At 36.4% G+C, this 13,334-nt stretch overlaps 1 protein-coding gene across 2 annotated transcripts in view; it reads right to left on the bottom strand.

The window, feature by feature from the left end:
• The window catches only part of FIGN (fidgetin, microtubule severing factor), a 131,373-nt gene that overhangs the window by 97,013 nt on the left and 21,026 nt on the right, over positions 1–13,334 (bottom strand). The gene's annotated exons all lie outside the window — the stretch shown is intronic.

The raw sequence follows: 13,334 nt of genomic DNA, 5'->3' as shown, positions 1-13,334 counted from the left end.
AGAGCCCCATGTGTGTAAGCCTCTGCTACTGCTGCTAAGTCGCTTCAGTCATGTCCAACTCTGTGCGACCCCATAGACGGCAGCCCACCAGACTCCCCCGTCCCTGGGATTCTCCAGGCAAGAACACTGGAGTGGGTTGCCATTTCCTTCTCCAATGCATGAAAGTGAAAAGTGAAAGTGAAGTCGTTCAGTCGTGTCTGACTCTTAGTGACCCCATGGACTGCGGCCCACCAGGCTCCTCCATCCATGGGATTTTCCAGGCAAGACTACTGGAGTGGGGTGCCATTAAAACAGAACCCCATGTGTGTAAGCCTCAGGACCTTCTAAACTAGGATATGCCCCTGATAATCAATATACCGAAGAGGTAAATTTCCAAAGCACCACATAACTATTATCAGGGTCATATTTTAGATCACCACCATTTACAACATCGTGACTCTGTCTGCAGGTTTCTCCTAGGCCCTTGCATGTGACGCTACCATTCCTGACATTTCCATTTCTCAAGAAAAGTTTATGGTCATAGCTCCAAAGCAAAAGCTACCCTGAAAGAAAAAAGAAAGAAGAAAAAGAACACAAGAAAAAAGGCTGCTATGGTGTACTTGTCAGAAACAAAGCAATTATGAATATCATATGATTAAAAAGAAAAGACAAAGAAGTCATTTAAATAATGAACTCTAATTTGACTAGCAATTCATTGTTTAGCAATTTGCTATTTTTATTACATTTTAAATCAATACATCTACCACAGAAATTCTCTCAACCCCACATAGTACTATTTCACTGCTCTAAACCTATATTTCATGGCAAGACAATATCTTTGTATAATAAAATGGCAATAAAAAGAGTACCAATTATCCCAGTATTTTCTCAAAATAGGTAGACTTTCTTTCATGCCTTAATTTTATGTTTTCCTTTGCCCCATACTAAAAGCTCGGCATAATTATCCCTGAACAGGTTGAGTAAGGTCTCTACAAAATCTGCTCAGGGTGATTATTTAGCTTTTTTTTTTTTGTATTTGCAGAATTTAGCTGAGACTGTTACAAGCGGTTTATCAAAATAAATGCATGATTGGCTTTAGCAGTTTTTCGTAATTGAAAAAATAAAGAAAAAAGAGTTTTCTAATAAATGGAGGGAGAGAGAGGTTAAATACTTTAATTACTAACTTGCAAAAAGATTTCCATTTGAATATGGAAACAATGTAAAGGGGTCCCTAATTTTTATGGGGCTGGAATCACTCCAGAGGATTTAATGATATTGCTGGGCAACTGAAACTCTACAAGGGAATAATGTGATTTCTAAGCATACTTCCTTAAAATTTAATAGTGCTAGGGAATATTTAAAATGGGTTATTTTAAAAGGAAAGCTGAATATGTAAATTTGTGGGAGGAGAGAATTAAGGAAACTTGATTTTTTTTTTTTATGATACTTTTATGGTACTTTTCACTTTCTGTCTTAAAATGAAAACTAGTTACTTTTGTGTCAACACGCATGTGAACGAGAGTTATAGAAGGATTTTCTGATCAAGGACTGCTAGATGTTAAGTGAAGAGCTGAGGTAAATATGTCTTCCCCTTAAAGCACACTTGACATTTCTGATCTTTGCACTCTGATTTTCACTATTTGTAGGGCTCCTTAGTAAGGTCTTAAGAACTAAAGGTCTTCTTGAGCTCAAATGACCCCCATTGCTTCCTGACCCGTCATATTTGGGCAATGAATTGTGGAAAAGCCATATTTACTAGATTTCAAGGATTCAGCCACTTCAGCTATACATTGTACCCCCAAACTGAAGATCTCATAAACAAAGGAATCTCCAGTCTTCTAAATATCAGTTAATTCCACCTAATCAGATCTATTATCAGCTCTAATCCTAACACATAGATTACCAGCATCACAAAGCAGTCATTACTAATTAGCCCTCCTTCCTAATACCACTAGCACAGAAAAGCCTACCCACATTACTATATTAAAAGAGAGTCTATTTTGAATTGCTGTTTTGTTTGGAAAGGAAGAGGGAAAAAAAAATTTGTGTTCCTTTCCAGCTGGCAGTTTTCCTAAATTAGATTAACTTTTAATTTAAATTAAAAAATTTAAAAGCCTTACACAAAGAGACAGTAATTGCCCATTCGAAACATCCAAAAAAAGGTGATTGAAGGGTACAGTAATATGCTTACATGAATAATAAATAATACTTAGCATTTAGATAGAGCTTTCCCCTCATCAAATCACTTCTTTATAAGCATTAACTAATTCACACATTATCCTAGTAAGAAAAGTAAAATTAAACGATAAAATGTTTCTCTACCTCAAAGTTGGGTAAACTGAGGCACAAAAGAGGGAATTCTGTCATGAGGATGACACCAGGGCTTCCGAACATGGACTGTTTTGGCAGGCATTTTCTTGCGGGACCTATATGTGCTGTTAAGCTAAACCTGAAATTAATTTCTGCCCCAGTCACTGTGCGGGCTTTGATGACACTGCATAGGGCAATTCTGATTCCCATCTTTGCCAATGGCTATGAGGACTCGGACAAGATACCTAAAAATCTTTTTGCCTTAATTATCTTATCTGTGAAATGGGAAAAAAAATATTCACATACTATACACACACACACACACACACACACATATACAAGATACCCAGTAAACGCTCAACAAATGGCAGTCATTATTCACCATTAGAAGGAGTTCATAAGAAAACTGCTAACAGTAAGCTAATGGAATACTTCAAGTACTTTGACAGGAAATGGACCCATAACCCTAACTAGGTGTTCAAATGGAATAAAATATTCCAAAGCTCTTGAAAAAAATATTAATGGTACAATTTCCAGGGTAATGCTTAATAGTTTACATTATAAGCAATTAATGTACTCCCAGTGAGTACACGTTCATCTCAAATTACTGGTTTCTACCCTTTTTAACAGTAAAAAAAAAAAAAAAAACTCATAGATTCAAGATATTGATTTTACTTTTAGCATCCAATGATGGAGAAAATAATGACTAAGAACTACACTGAATTCTGTGACACCACTGTGACATTTCTAAACAGATTTACGTTTTTATTCTAATCACAAGAGATAGCACATATATACATAAGCCCTGTAGAACACCCACGTGACAAATATATATTGGTGCACATGTGAATTTGTGCAATAAGTCCAAGATTCCTCAGAGATCTGCAGCCCACAGTATGGGAACCCTCTCCTGGAGGCTAAGAAGTAACATACGGGTCAGCACTCTGTTGCACAGCTGATATCCACCAGAAAAATCAAGCACAAACGGCTTCCACGTATTTAAAATTCTTCAAATGGAACTTTGTAAAATGAAACTTAGGTTCTCACGGTGTTTTCAAGCTGGAAGAGTATTTAGAAATCTTCCAATACAGATTATCCACTTTAAGAAGAATAACACTGAGATCCAGAGAAGCTGTGTTTTTACCTCCTGAGCTACCAGATAATAGTAGAACTCAGTTCTGAAACTTTTAATTATGGCCCACAATGTGTGTATGTATATCTGTGTGTGTGTGTGTGTGTGTGTGTGTGTGTGTGTGTGTGTCCACACACACACGTGCCAGTTGCATCCAACTCTGTAGCCCCATGGACTGTAGCCCACCAGGCTCCTTTGTCCACAGGATTCTCCGGGCAAGAATACTAGAGTGGGTTGGTATTTCCGTCTCCAGGGAATCTTCCGGACCCAGGGATTGAACCCACACTCCTGTGTCTCCTGCATTGGCAGGCAGATGCCTTACCACTGGCACCACCTGGAAGTCCTATACAGACAATGTGGGGCACTTCTAAAAAACAAAACACTGTATAATAAACTCTTTGGTTTGGGGTTTTGTTATTTTCTCTTTTTACTAATCCTAACAGATATGATGCAAGATTGATCCTCAGAATTTTTAAGCAGCACTCAAAATCTTGTATTGTAATGGTTTTTTCTCTTCTTTATCTCTTCCACGTTAATACAGTGACAAATGCTATGTACATGTTTGGTTTTTAACCTAATTGGTTTAACATAAAATCCAGTTAAGACATGCCAACCCACTACAAAGAAAATAAAAACTTTAAATCTATTTTCAGCACACTTATAAATGTGTGTGTTTTTAAGCTGGTGGAATTTTAACTATATTTTCATTTCTCCTCATCTGGAGAATTTACATGCTTGCAAGAAAATCTTGTTGAAACCTTATTTTGGTCTTCATGGAACATAATCTCAACATCTCAGACAGCCTGAATCATGCTGAATTACATTTGCAGCTTCCTCTGGGGTTCTGTGAAGCTCTATTAGTATTGCATATTACACATAAGTTACTTTTAATGCTCTTCCAAGGCTTGTTAAATGCTACACAAACGTTACACTTCATGGCTCTAATGTTTAACTTATCTATCAGTAAACTTGAACCCACAATTCATCTAGTTGTCCATGTTGGTAATTTCTACTCATTATTATTTGTAAACGAGTTTTTTTTTAAAGAACTAGATTTTGATTAAGAGCAGCTACTGATCATGTACATGAAAAGATATGCTTGAACCTTTGCCCCAAACATTCAACAAGGTAAACCCAAAGATGTAAAAGGTGGCGGCTTAATAGTTTTATTTAAACTGTGACACTATTAATAGGCACAAAGAATCCATTCAAAGATTGTCTATTAAATGTGACTATTGCACTTACTGAGTAATTTAAGTACCATCTAGTAAAATAAACCTAAACAAGATGATTCTAGCAGGTGAAAATGTTTATATTTATTTTAGCCTAAGTCTATGCTAATTTTTCTTTTTGTAAAGTGAATCTAAAATACACTATTTAAAAATTCACAGTACTACTCTCTGCATATCTTCCAACAAACTTCATTTAGATTACATATGTTTTTGATTAGAAAGAATTCTGTCCTAAGCTTCCATGCAACCTAAGAATCACTGAAGAAAAGCGACACTGAAATATTAGCTATTGTGCATCACTGAGGAAATCTTTGTGGCTGAAAATCTGAGAAAATTTCATTTCCAAACATGTTTTTATTAAATTTTTTCTAGAACACTGATTCCATTTTAAACAAACAAAAAATGTATATACATAGCAAATACGCCCAAAGGTATAAACAAACTAATGAAAACTTTCATATTCCTGAATGTCACAGCAATGGTAGCATCACACCAGTTGCATTTGTAAGGGAGAAATTTAATGCTTCTTTCCTGTCTTCATTGGCTAATATCAATTCAATTATGCAATTATTATACAATTGCTCTTAATTTCTATTTAGGAATAAAATTTCAAACATTTTTATTTCAGGACATTAAGATTATTATGAAAACAACCAGGTTTACCATGGTTATCTGTCAGAAGTATTATCTTCAAAAATTTTTGCATTTTATTTTAGTAGGGAAACTGTCTGTTACCAGGTTATTTCAAAGATATAGAAACAAAACAAAAAAGATGAAAAACCCAGACAAGATAGAATCTGGAATTTAAGTGATTTTCATAGATTAAAATAATCTTCATGGAATTATTCAGCCACGGTTAAGTACATGTCAAACAGCATTTGGAAAGTAACAGTAATATTTGGTAATCATTATAAATTTCATAAAAATGAGATTTCCAAGAATACTGTTCTTTTATTTTAACTTAATTTTCAGGCAACGTAACAGTGACCTATTTATGGCAAAAGCTTTGCTAAAGAGACCAAAGAGCTCAGCTATGTGTGGAAAGAGGTGAGCAGTGGACATTATTTTTCTTTTTCATGTAAATTTTACAGTGAAAATATAAGTTTATAGTTAAGAAAATTTGGTATTTAACAGAGTTACATCTAGTCTTGATATAATCATAAATTTGAGTATTCCCCAATACATTGTTACATTTATTCAAAACAAAATTATATTTAAGATTCTTTTAATAATTATTGCTAGGAAAAGAAGCCACATTTTGATATTATGATTTTTGTATATTGTAAGAGCACAGATTTCTTAGCATTTAAAAAGAGCTTCTGCGAAGAGATGATGAAGTCACTGAGAATTCTTGAAAAGAAAATTAATATGATGTCATCAGAATAATTGAACCTTGAGTATTTCACACTGTCATTTTGGAAGATGAGTTAGAAAATTAGAGGGGGCCAACACCAAAGAAAACATTCTCATCATAAGAACATGAACAGTACCCCATGCTCATCATTCCTACTACCAAAAATAATGACGTCTGCAATAGCCAACCCTAACCAGCACCTTAATTAATTGGTATTAGCAGTAATTAAGACAATTCCAGTTAAGTTTTAATTTTAAAAAATTAAGTATAAACTCAGTTATTCAATAAAGAGTTGTAGTCATTTGGTGTGTTTCTAGGTGCAGAATATAGCAATTTACTATTGACAAGCACTAACGGACGAGGTCATTTCACAAGTATAGTGTGGACAAAGGTGAACCGGGCAACTGATGAAATCTGTGGCCAAGGCGAAATAGCAATCTCTGAGACAAATGGTAATAAAGTTACTGAAATGAAGCAATGTAGTTTCTAAACTGAACTGTCATAAAGGAGGATATGGGCTTCAAACTGGCATGTTAGGAGTAATTAAAATATTATTTCTCTTTTTTAAAAAGTTCCAAATGGCTTTAATAGTCTTATTGATTCTTTATTCAGACAGCTGAAAGGTTAGGAGGACTCTGCCGGACGGTAGGGAAGGGTGGGCAGTGTCGAGGTTTGGAGGGAGGGAGGCTGAGTTCTGCAAGGGCAGAAAAAGGAAAAGAAGGTAGATGTATTAACACACTGGAGACAATGAATGCTTCCACAAAGGAGACTACGTTGTCCCAAAGGAAGAAAGTTAAGGGCTTCCGAAGTTACTTATGATACAAATACTTAAAAAGCTATTGCTGCATATAGACTCTATTTATTGTTCACAGGGATGTAGAAAGTTTCTATAAGGCAAGATAACAAATGTAAAGTTCTCAAAATGGATTTCTCCTGAAGATTCCAAGATATCCTCTATTCAGTCTCTCCAGTTGATCCTTGAGTTGAAATGACTGGCTTGCCTGGTCAAATACGTGGTCAACTGATTCAGGATGGGTGTGACTGATGTTAATGCCAGCATAAGTAAAGCTTGAAGAAAATGCATTTGTTTTGTGCACCTAGCTTTCCCCCACTAGGAGAGATTGAGCTCCTTGCTAAGAAGAGATAAAACCTATTATAACCAACTTTTGGTATCATTTTTGCTATTCTCATCTAGAAAATAAAGCAGATCAGATATTTCTATCTGTATGAATGATTGCCGTGAGACATTATGGAATCAAAAACCTTACAGCTAGAAATAATCAGAAGATCATCAGACCCAGCTCCTACTTTAAATAGAGGAGTGAGCAGGCTATAAACAGCAGGGAAAACCATGTTTGAGGAAAAGGACTGTGAAATGGAGATGGCTTTCTTCCTACTTGAGTGTCAGTCTTCGCACAACCCAAGTGCCATACTGAGGACTTGGCTTCAGCCAAATTTCCATTTGCACCACCCAACTTGCACCTTGGCAAACACAGTGACGGAACACATCTGCCCTGCAGGAAAGTGAACTGTGCAGCCCCCATCCAAATCCAGATACTCCTTAGCAACCATGCACTCTTCTTTGCAGCGAAAATATACCCAAAAAGTAATACTTAGCCACGAAACAGCCTTCATACCATTTCTTGACGTAATCCACTTTGCAACTAGCTAATTACATGTGATAATTGAAACTACACTCATATTACTCAATAATTAAATGATCTGTCTAAGGAGAAATATAAAACACACAACAGTGCATTTGGAAAGGATACAAACCAATCGCTAGGCACCTAGGACCCAAAGTCAGAGAATCAAGAGGACCTTGGTTGTAATATGTAGGAGAAAGGTCAAAGGTTTGGAAACTACTACTATTCTTATTATCCCCTGCAAAGTTTGATTCCCCATTAAAAACTACAGCATTCCCCACTGAGCTGCTGAGCCCAAGGAGGAATGTGCTATGTGATCGAGTATCTATCTGCACAGGGCTTTACAGACCTCAGATTCCACTAGCACAGAAAACCCCTCTTTCTAGTATGTGCCCAGCCCCAATAAAGCAAAATAAGCACACACCACATGCTTCTGGAATCACAGTTGGCTTTTCTTCTCATATCTATGAGCAAAAAATAGAATAGTGTTTTAAAATGGGCAGGCCTATCAATTTATTTTTTCTCTCACTCTTGGAAGTTCCAGGAGGACAAGAAAAAAAAAAAAAAGAAAGAAACACACAGGCCAGATGTAAACTGTTATTTATATTTATTTTCTCACTGCTTTACAAAATGCTAACATATGCTGTCATATGATAGCCCATAAGGAAAATAACAATACAAATATTAACTGAATAAAGAATGTTCGATTAACACTAACACACTGACTGCAACTGTTTCTGTAGCATGAAGCAAATGAGAAGTACTCGTAGAATCTTTCCTACAGTTGTGTGCCCGCTACACAAATTTTTAAAATTCTGTTCCAAAGTAGTGAGATCAATTAATGTTCCAGCAGTAATCATTAGAGTTCTGATAATAAAATATCCCCCTGATGCAGAAAGCAATTGTGTCAGTGAGCAACCTCTACATTTCCTGAGGCTAAAAGTCATTCATACAATTCTCCAAAACTGAAATTCCAGTTTGGAGGTCTACAGTACTTAGAAATACAAAGGAAGATTTAGCAAGTATATAAGCTACACATTAGTGAAAAATATGAAGATTAAGCAACCTCTGGACTGTCCTTGGTTTATTTTGCTTTTTATTTTGGTAAGGCTAAATGACCTTCCTCCACAGGAAATAAATCTGCATGGAGCTGAAAATCATAGGCAATTAACACATTGAAAAAGAGAGTCCTCTTAAATTATGGTTTTAGAATTTTTAGATGTACCAGCTTTAGGTGGAAATGTGTTTGTGAGAAGCAAGGGAAAGCAAACCCAGGCCGACTTGGACTAGTGCTACAGAACAGAACTGAGCTTAGTTCTATGCAAGATCTCACGCTGCCTGACTGTGACATAATAGTGTCAGCTAAATGAAAGGTTTGATTTAGCTCCAATTTTAACAAAACCCAATGTTTAACTTATGACACAATAGGGATTTGGAGGTCTTCCTCATCACCTTAAAAGGAAGTAAACCAGAATCCAGCATGAGATGAAGGTGCCATTTCATCGCGTACAGTTCCCACCCTCACCCCAGGTAATAACTTATTTATTGGTAAAATAAAGACCTAGAGCATTAGCTCAAGAGAAACAGTTACAAGATTACACAGAGGCAGTGTTCACCTGTACACAATGGTTTGTCTGACTACAAAGAACCATCCACTTCAAATCTTTTCATTTCATACAAACTCTTTATTGCTCCACTAAAACTGAAACCTACACACTTGTGCACATGCATACACACATTCACACAACATGAGGGGAAAAAAAGAGCATTCAATTTAACCACAGAGCAGCAATAAAATCAAATATCCTTTTTACACCAAAGGCATTGCCTGATTTAGAAGATGCTTGCCGATCCTCAAAGCAAGTCCAGTTACCATAACAAATGTACATTTTACCAGCCTTGGAATTCTAATTGTGTTTAATACAGTTTCATGTTGCATCAAAGTACAAAATCAATACCATTTGTCCAGCTCACAGGAAAAATGGAATCTATAAGTGCCTCTTATTGAGTAATTAAACACCTATTATTGTCATGGGTAGTGAAACAATGAATATGATAAGATAAATTTTTGCAAGAAAATACTGCAGTGATTAATACCTCCCTGCGTATTAAATAAAAATGACTGTCTTTTGTGCAGAACTGCTGGCAGAAGAACAGGGACGCGAGAAGTAGTTGCCAGTGCCACAATAACAGGCTAACCTTGAACTGAACTCCTTTCCTCAAGAAATTAAATGCTGTAGCAGGACTTTAAATCCCCCCACTTAGAGCTCATTTGTGAGCCATGTAACCTGCAGTTCCTGAAAAGAACTCATTATCTTCAAAAGGAGAATCCCTTTATAATTTTTTTATGAATGTGTATATTGTTTCTACAAAAAAGAAGTAGCTCAGTGTCCAAAAAGGATAAGAATATTAACAATGTAAGTAAGGAAAAGAGACTTGTACCAATCAGATATCATTTCTACTTCCAGGAACGTGAGTGCAGAATGCAATCTGTTAAGGAAAACTAAACATTAGATTGAGAATGAGATTAGAGGAAATGCATATTTAGAGAAAGACAGTAATCTGTTAGACTGATGCTAACAGTCCTGGGTATTCTGTTGCTAGAGTTCCTGTATCTTTTTGGGTCTCTCTGTCTCTTTCAGTAGCGTTAAGTGTGATACCCCTCATTCTATACACCTCCCCCTGCTGTACACACACACACACACACACACACACACACACTCCTCACCCACCACATGGTTGGGTCCTCCATCACTGCTTTGCCTTTTTTTTAAACTTAAGAATGATGCACCAGAACAACTACAAAGTACAAAAGATGAATCTATGGATGTGACACTTGTAAAGGGGAACCCTATTTCACAAGTGAGATGGGACAAAAAAGAAGGAAAAAAGGCCACAGAAGCAATAACTGCTCACTGAATTACCATTAAATTGTAAGATTTACAATCCGATGTACAGTAAGTGCATATCTAATGGAGTTTGTCCTCTAAAAGAATATAAAGTGAATCTCTGCAGCATAAGATGTGTGTAGATGATGTATGTTTCTTTTAATCCAGTTTTTTAATTAAAGACAAAAAAAGTTCAAAACACACACATAAAAGAACACATTGATGCAACACCAGTAAAACCCTGAGGCAAACGTAGAAGTTTAATGCATTTTGTATTACCTGTTCTCATTCTCTATCAAACAATTCATTCCTCCAAAGACAAAACTAAGACATACAATCAAATAAGTATAGCAAAACAGAAGTCATGTTCTCTTTCACACAGCATTAGTACATGAACAGTTAACCTTTCTGAATCCGGTGTTAAATTAAAAAAAAAAAAATCCTGAGTCCAAACGATTGGTCATAAATTGCTAGTTTTTTTTCTGAAGGGAAATAATAAGACAGAGTTTATCAGTATTATTGAGTCATTTAATAAGGGCAAATAAATTCTTATGTTGACAACATGGAGAGAATTCAAATATGAAACTAATGTAATCAAACACCAACAATATTATCACTGTTCATTTTTATTAATACAAACACTCCCCAGAAAGGAATTTACTATTTTTGAGAAAAATCACTTAAAATACTCCAATTAATCCCTTAATAACCATTAAAAGCAAATTCACATTATCATTCTCTATGCTGCTTTCTAAAGGAAACATTCATGAAATAATTTCCATTTTCTATCTTACGACAAACTGCTAATAAAACATACCATATCATGGATAATATTTTAGCAGAAGCTTTCTGGAAGAGATAAACTGATATAAGGTAGCTTAAGTAATATTATTATAAGATATATTTTATTTAGATAAAGTCTTTTTTAAGCAGTATCTAAGAAGTCGCTGTCCTTGAATTAAGTAATATATAAAACTATTATACTGATTTTGCAAACCTATGCTCTTCTCACCTCTCCCCCACATGATCTGAATTTTATTTTAAAGGATTAACAAGTAACACATATGATCGGCAATGATATCCTTGTTCTTTTAAACCTTAGTGAATCAAGTTCTCTAAAGGTGAAATAGTGGAATTATCACTACAAGTGGCTGTGTCATCAGAGCCTTCAGAAAGGTGCTGTATAGAAATGCCTAAACAAATAGCAGAAAGGATTTTACAGATGAGATATATACACACAGATCTCTCTCTTACACACACACACACACACAGACTGCCTCTGGTTATTAAAAATATAAAATAGATTCACTACTGTATATAAACCAAAAGGTACTTGTAATGCCCCCTCACATTAATTTTAACTTCAATGCTAGTTTGAATGCTATACCGTTTTCTGTCCCCCTTGCCAAGATATGTGAAAGATTATCTCAAAAACCAGTTGGTTAAAGCCCCTCTCTATGCTACAGTGAGCCGGAGAATTTCCAGCTTCTGATGAAGACCAATGGACCACCTGATACTTTTTCAGCAGGGTGATAAAATTAAAGGATGGCTTTGACTTGCTTGAAAGATTACTTCCCTTACTTAATTGTTTAAAGTGCAAGGTATTAACACAAAGGGGGTGGGGTGGGGGAGCAGAAAATGAAGAAGGTGACTGTAGAGCCCGAGCTAATTGCAAGCTGATGAGATTGTGCCATGCAAGAGCTCTCCCTCCGTTACATACCATCACCAGCTCTGGTCTTTTCCACCCTGCTGCTGCCGCAAACAAGCTGATTTGCTAACAACGTGGTCAGCTCGGGCACCCGCACAGCAGCTCACGGGGTCCACAGACGGCTGCTCTCCATGCAGAGAATCCAGCGCTCCATTTTCCAATCTGATTACACGGCTCCTTGTTCCAGCAGCCTTAAACCTTCATGGCAGTTTACCAACATTTTCATCACTTTTTTCTTTTACAAAGCGAAAGAACTGATAAGCTCTCAGGTACCCAGGATCTCATAGTCAATGGCTGGCCAGCAGCCAGAATTCCCTCACCACACAACTGTTTCGGGCCACACTGCATAAAGCAGACGGGATTTACCAGACAGCACAGAACTATTCGAATTTTGCCACGTGTACAAGGCAGCGGCATGTTTCTGTCCTTACCGACATCGACTGTTGTATCTAATCACCTCTTGGAAATTCTGAGGCCTATTAAGTGCCCTGCCTGCCCCCGCCCCCACAAAAAAAAGAGGCATAGCCAAACAAACCAATGAGCATATGCCCATGAATTCACTACTCCGGTAAGTGATGTGCTCAGGGACTCTGCCCGGTAACTGCAAAGCATTAAGAACTGTTTTTAAAAGTCTCAGTCTGATTACCTGGACCAATTTCTTTGATGATGGTGAAAATATTCCTCATGATTTTTCATTAAAATCTAAAATTTTGTGAACTACACAAAATACCTGATTAGCATCTTAAAACTTTGGCAACCCCCTAGAACTTTAAAAAAGACACACCAAAAACGCAGAAATGAAGCACAAATCTATCAACTGAAGCCACCTTGTGAGAATTCCTTTTATTCCCATGAATTCCCAGAAAATCACATCATGCAGTTAAGCTGGGGCCTCAATGTAACACATTCACATTCAGAAGTTTGAAACCATGACTGCTATGACATTTCAAGTGGAACACCCATGTGTAGATTCTTCCTCCTATGTAGTATTTTTTAGAATTCATTTTTACCTATAGCCCATGGGCCTAAAATACGAACTTTACTGTCTGCTTCCGTTCAACTACAAAACAATAAACAAAAAACAA

This window comes from Bos javanicus, chromosome 2, assembly GCF_032452875.1.
Source record: "Bos javanicus breed banteng chromosome 2, ARS-OSU_banteng_1.0, whole genome shotgun sequence".
Taxonomy (NCBI): domain Eukaryota; kingdom Metazoa; phylum Chordata; class Mammalia; order Artiodactyla; family Bovidae; genus Bos; species Bos javanicus.
Note: the sequence above shows the minus strand (reverse complement) of the source record. Positions and strands in the feature narration are given on the sequence as shown.